We start from the raw sequence: 6,379 nt of genomic DNA, 5'->3' as shown, positions 1-6,379 counted from the left end.
GGAGCGCCGCCATGCTTCCCAAGCGGCGCACTTATCCAGTGCGCCACCGGGCCGGCCCATCACAGTCCACAGGTTTGACACTATTGCCTGACTAAGATGTCGCTGGGGTTGCCAATTTGGTATGGCTACCTCAGCGACTACTCAGTTGGCCACTACTGCCTTGCGTGTGTGGTTACCTTGGCTCTTGGGCCTCTCCGGAGAGCCACCTCTCTGGTCAGCTTGGACTCTGCTGGGCTGCTGGGTGACGGGGTGGTACCGCAGGGTGTCGCTCCTGCTGCTGCTGGTTCCCTCGCTGCTGCTGCTGCTGCTGCTGCTGCTGCTGGCACCACTGCCGCTGGCTCCGCCGCTGCCCCTTCCCCCGCTCCCGTTGCTACCGCTGGTGCTGCTTCCCCCGCTGCTGCAGCTGGCGCCGCCGCCACCGGTGCCATTTACGCTGCTGCTGCCGCCGCCGCTGCCACCGGTTCCTCCACTACTGCCCAGGCCTCAGAGAAAGAAGGAATTCTGCTGCAGTCTGCCTTTGCCCTTGAACTGCAACTCTTCTCTGAGTCTCCAGCCTGCTGGCCTACCCCGCAGATTTTGGACTTGCCAGCCTCCACAACCACAGGAGCCAATTCCTTAAAAATAAACATCTACCTATGTATGTATCTGTGAAGGTTAATTCTAGATGTCAACTTGGTTAGATGAAGGAATGCTGAGAAACCTGGTAAAGCAGTCTTTTCGGGTGTGTCCATCCATAATCTGCTCTTTAAATATACATACCTTCTTATATCAACAACAATCTACATTCTTGCCTTCTTCATTGTCTGTATTCTATACCAATAATCTAACATATTGTGCTTAGTCACTTTCTTCTGCTGGGTGTTAAGATTCCCAATTTTTACCTGCTATAAAGATTCTCTCAGTAGTGATCTTTATTCTCTACCCCATGTGCAATGGTATGTAGGAAAGAGAACAGACTAGGAGTTAGAAGAAACACTTTACTAATCATAGCCTTGTTCAAGCTACTTAGTTATTAATATTATAGTAGTGCCTTGACTACTGTCTAGAATTGTTTTAAAACCCAACCAAAGATGGATGCGTGAATACTTTGTGTGGAGTGAAGTGATATATGAAATGTAAGGTGGCCATTTTACTGGCTGCGTTGACTACAACTTGAATATTCTGAGGCTTGCTGGTAAATCTGCTTATTCTAGAAAATTTATAAATTCTTCAGGCAAAAAAGTGAAAAATGAGGTGAACCTACTTAATGTATTTTATGGACTCTAAGATGCCATCAATTGTAAGAGACACCATTATAAACCTCCAAGAAAAGTACAAAAAGCTGCCAATTATAATTTTAAGATGTGATTATATGGCACATCCAAACTTTACAGTTGTTAAATTGTGAAACGTATGTGCCTTAGAATCAATGAATATATGAAAAATACAAATACGGATATTTGAAAAAATATACAGATTGAATCCCATTAATATACCCAATAAATTTATTCCTGGTCACTTACTACAAATCAGAACAGGCTCAGTGAACATATCTACTCTTGTCCTGTTCCCTTTGATCCTCTAACCTATTTCTTCCAGAGAGAGGTCCCAGAAGAGCTGCTAAGGAGGGAAATGATGGGAGTGGGGTCAGGGACATGATGGTCTGGTGACCTGAGCCTCAGCAGGTACAATGAAAACCCCAACAAAGTGTGAACCAAGGCCCCAACTACTGGCTGGGAGAGATGAATATCAATTTATAATTCCTTGTCACCTGGCTACCATGCTTGGAAAAGTTTAGTGGCATCCAATTATGACTCAAAAAGTGTGGATGTAAAGTCTCCAGGGAACATTTGGCTTGTATTTTGGAAATGTCTTATTTAAAGGATGGACCATCTGTTGAAAGAGGAAGATTGTCCAGTATCCACAGGGTCAGGCCAGAATTTCTTCTAGTTCTTAGACATTCGGGATTACTTACAAGCTAGGCATGTAGGTAGTCCCTACAGGTCTGGGCAGGAAATGCCTAGTTATTTAGCAGAATACCATGTTTTCCTCTCACATGGCTGTTCTACCTCTGTTTCAATCCCCAACATATCACACACCTATGCCCCTTGGACCCAGTACTCACTACTGCTGCTAGTATGGACCTGCCAGTGTTTGGGCAGTGCAGAGAACACTCCTAAGAGTGAGCTGGATTCCCCAGCCTGTTCTTCATAAAATTAGCAGCAAAAGGTGGGGGCAAGTACCACTTCTCCTCAAAAAACAAACACAGAAAAACAGAGGAAACAATAAAAACTGGTCTGTAGGCAAAAAAGGCAGTTATCACCCCCACAGGATTTGTGGACTGTCTGTATAAGAGGGCAGCATCACTTCTCCCAAGCTGAGGTGGTGCTGTCTGAGCAGGACCCCAGCCATGCAGGCAGGCTGGGCTTTACTCACTGCAGGTGCCCTCAGCAGACTTTCCTAGAGAAACAGGACTGGCCTGGGAACTCCTCTGCCACTGGCTTGCCTCTCCCCTGGATACAGACTGTTTTCCAAGTCCTAAGGTCTCTACTGATGTAGTTAATCCCAACCTTCAACTAACTTTCCTATTCTTATGGAGCGTGTAGGTATGTTTGGAGGAGAAAAGAAGAGTTAAGGAAGGGAAAAGGACAAAGGAGGAAAGCTTCACACAGAATCTATACAGGACAAAAAGTTTATTTCTGGGTTCCTAAAGGCATTGTCCACCTCACTGGCTGACAGGAATTTTTCACTGACAAGAAAATGCTTGAACACGCTGCTAGATCATGCTCGGCTTAGTATCTGACTCACCAGCAAATGGACATGACACTCACATCTAAGTGACTGCTCATATGGAATAAAACCATTTGCCTTGCACTATGTAACTTGCATCTACTGATGCTGACAGCCCTGGAAGTCTGCTAGAAGGGTCTTCCATGGCTCCCAGTATAATCCCAGGATGCAGAACATGTACTTCTATATTCATCTCAGAAACACTATTGGCTCAGGCTTGGGCCCTGGCACACAGCAAGACTGCATGCTGGCTTCTGGTCTGGACCGAGGCTTGGCCCCTTCCCATCAGGGTGTCCCTTGCCCAGCTGTACTTCCAACACAGGAGTAGATGGATGGAGGCAGGAACTCAGAGTACACGGTCCTGTAGGCCACAAATGTATTCTGAAATAGCATCTGAAGAGGAAGAAGCCAAAGAATAGGATGGAGTTGTTTCCTGAAGGCAGTGCTATCAATCCTATCAGAGGGAACTATCAGGGTTAGAGAAGGCCTTCATGCTTCTTCTGTCCTTGCTTTTCTGTCATCCACAGCTATGGTGACCATAGAGAAAGAGACGGGAAGACCCAGAGAGCTACGAGGTACTGACCAATGGGTCAAAAGGAATTTCCTAGAGAGACTTTCCAAGCATAAAACATCAATGAGAAGGACTATGACTTCTAAGCTCCCTAAAATAGTCATTGACCCTTACCAAGACATGTGAGGTGTGTGCATTGTTCATACACCTCTGTTCAGATTACTTGAATCTGGCAGATAAGAACAGGAGGGAAAGAAAGGTGGAAGCAAGGAGGGCAGAATAGGAGAGTTCAACATGGTAGCACCTCAGAAGTCTTCATTCACACCTCGTAAGTCTTCACTCATAATAAAAGTTCCAAGGTTAAGAAAGTCAAGGATCTCCTAATGATAACAAGTCATCTGGCTGGCAAGCAAAAGATTTGTGATATGACGTATCATTAAAATCAAGCATACGGGCCAGCCTGGTGGCGCACTGCTACAGTGCGTCGCTTGGGAGTGCGGCGGCGCTCCCGCCGAGGGTTTGGATCCCACATACAGACCGGTTCCCGCTCACTGGCTGGGTGAGGTGCGGGCGCAGCACCGAGGGTTGCGATCCCGTTGCCGGTCCTGGTCCGGTACGGGCACAACACTGAGGGTTGCGATCCATTGCCGGACACGGAAAAAAAAAAAATCAAGCATACGTCAGTGGACACAATATTAAGCCAGTAAGCAGACTCTGTATCAGACCTTACAAACATGAATGTTTATGAAATGAGAAGCCCACATAAATTGGAAATTCCTTCTTCACTTTGACATTTTGTCTTTAAGACTATTTTTATGTTGATTTTGACATTCCCTCATTTCAAGTCGGCACATCGACTTCCCAGAATATTGGCATCAGGAACACAAATATTAACAAATACAATTTATTAAAATGTGTGGAAGAGAATTAAAAAGCAAGCAGCCATATAGAATGGAAAAACACAGATGTGGACTCAACTCCAGTGTTCAAGTGCTGACTCCCATTCACAAGTTAGGTGGGTGAGGGCAAGTCATTTAACCTCCCTGAGCTTCCATTTTCTCATCTGTAAACCAGGACTATTTTTACCAACCTAGCCATTAAAGAAGAAGAATATGTGTAAATAGCTATACAAATGTGTGGCAGGCAGATAATGGCCCCTCAAAGACATCTACAACCTAATCTATGGAACCTGCAAAAGTCACCTTACATGGCAAAAAGAACTTTAAGAATGTAATAAAGATCTTAAAATAGGCAGATTATCCAAGTGGGCTCAATGTAATCACAGGGTCCTCATAAAGGATAGAGAGAGGCAGGAGTGTCAGAGAAGAAGATATAACTATGAGAACAGTCAGAGAGAGATTTAAACACGTTACCCTGCTGACTTTGAAGATGGAGAAAGAGTCCGTGATCCAAGGAAAGTGTGTGGCCTCCAGAAGCAGGAAAAGGCAAGGGAATGGATTCTCCTCTAGAGCTTCCAAAAGAAATGCAACTCTGCCAACATCCTTTGCGATGGCCACCTTCTTGCTGTGTCCTCACATGGTAAAGAGAGAGCTCTCCTGTCTCTTCCTCTTCTTCTGAGGGCTCTAATCCCATCACGGGGGCTCTACCCTCATCCAAACCCAATTACTTCCCAAAGGTCCCACCTCTAAATACCATCACATTTGGGATTAGGGCTTCAACACGTGAATTTTGATGGGGGGAACAAACATTCAGTCCATAGCACCTGGTATCTTCTCTTGGGGCACCACTAAAAATTGTATAGCTATCTGCCACAGTCAAGTAAGATAAAAGCAACCAAGTCAGTCAGTCTGTCTGTCCATTCATATTTATTCTAGTTATTAAGTGGTAAGGAAACATGGCAATACATTAAATATAATTTCTGTCCCCAGCAAACTGATGATCCCTTAGGGAAGGGAAGAGAAGAGAAGGCCACAGAGCTGTCATTCTTTTCGAAATTTTCAGAACCTTTAGTGGCTGTCTAATGAATGTATCTACAACACAGCTTCTTGACCTGGATGCTCCTGGAATGAACTTCAAAGGATCTATCAATCTCCTGAAATGAGATGCCACATTTTGAGGTAGGTGTGTTTTTCTAGAGAATGGATCCATAAGTTTAGATTGTCAAAAAGCTTTGGGCTTCTAACCTGAAAGTTCAGAACCATTTGTATAACAAGAGAAAGATATAGATAGAAAATTAAAATGTATTATAATAGATATTTTGGCAATGATCCAAACATTTGTGGTTTGCTTTTAGTATGGAGAAGACAGGATTCTAAAGGAGGAAAACAGAACCAGGCCCTGCAGGGCTCTACACTTCATGATCAGGGTCATTTAATATTTGCTAAAGCATACAAGAGAGCCATTTACAAGTTCCATTAGACACATTTTTCCTCTCTACTGAGTCAGCAGATGTGCTATTTCTCACCTTACATGATGCTCTCTCAATCCCACCCCCACCTCCAGCAACTGCCCCACTTACAACAAAGCGCCTGCAGTGACCGTCTTCACTTCCTCTCCTTCTAGTCCCTCTTGAACCTACTCCAATCCCCAAAACCACCCTCATCAAAGTCACCAATGACCTCCTCATGATAGCATCCTAAGCCAATTCTCAAACACGCAGCATGTGAGAAAGGCAACCCTCCCCCCGAGCTCCTGCCCCCGACTGCTGTTGCACTTGCTTTCTGGTCTCTCCCCCTGACACCTGCAGGTTCCCTCTCACCTCCTTAGACAGCCCATCTCAAACAGCCACCACTCTCGGCCCCTCCCACCCCCTGCCCACCACACTTTTCTTCTTAGCATTCATTACATCTGCACCTGCCATCTGTCACCCCCATTACAATACAAACTCCTTGAAGGCAGAATCTATTTCCTTTACTGCTGTGGCCCCACATCCTGGCATATGATAGGCTCTCAAAAATATCTGTTGGATGAAGGAATATCACACTTTGTGGAATTGTGTAAAAGAGGCCCAGCTGAACAACCAGAAAGAGATAACAAATTGAGGGTATGTCAGCCTCTTTTTTGAGTCTAGTCCCAGCAGAGGCTACTGATGGAGTTTGGATGTGTTGTCCCCTCCAAAACTCATGTGGAAATTTGATC

The 6,379-nt window shown here is 45.1% G+C and overlaps 1 protein-coding gene across 3 annotated transcripts in view; it reads right to left on the bottom strand.

Annotated features, from left to right (window-relative positions):
• The window catches only part of ZNRF1 (zinc and ring finger 1, E3 ubiquitin protein ligase), a 118,180-nt gene that overhangs the window by 31,284 nt on the left and 80,517 nt on the right, over positions 1-6,379 (bottom strand). The gene's annotated exons all lie outside the window — the stretch shown is intronic.

The sequence above is a fragment of the Galeopterus variegatus genome, unplaced genomic scaffold (assembly GCF_000696425.1).
Source record: "Galeopterus variegatus unplaced genomic scaffold, G_variegatus-3.0.2 Scaffold3139, whole genome shotgun sequence".
NCBI lineage: Eukaryota > Metazoa > Chordata > Mammalia > Dermoptera > Cynocephalidae > Galeopterus > Galeopterus variegatus.
This window is presented reverse-complemented; position numbering and strand designations above follow the sequence as displayed.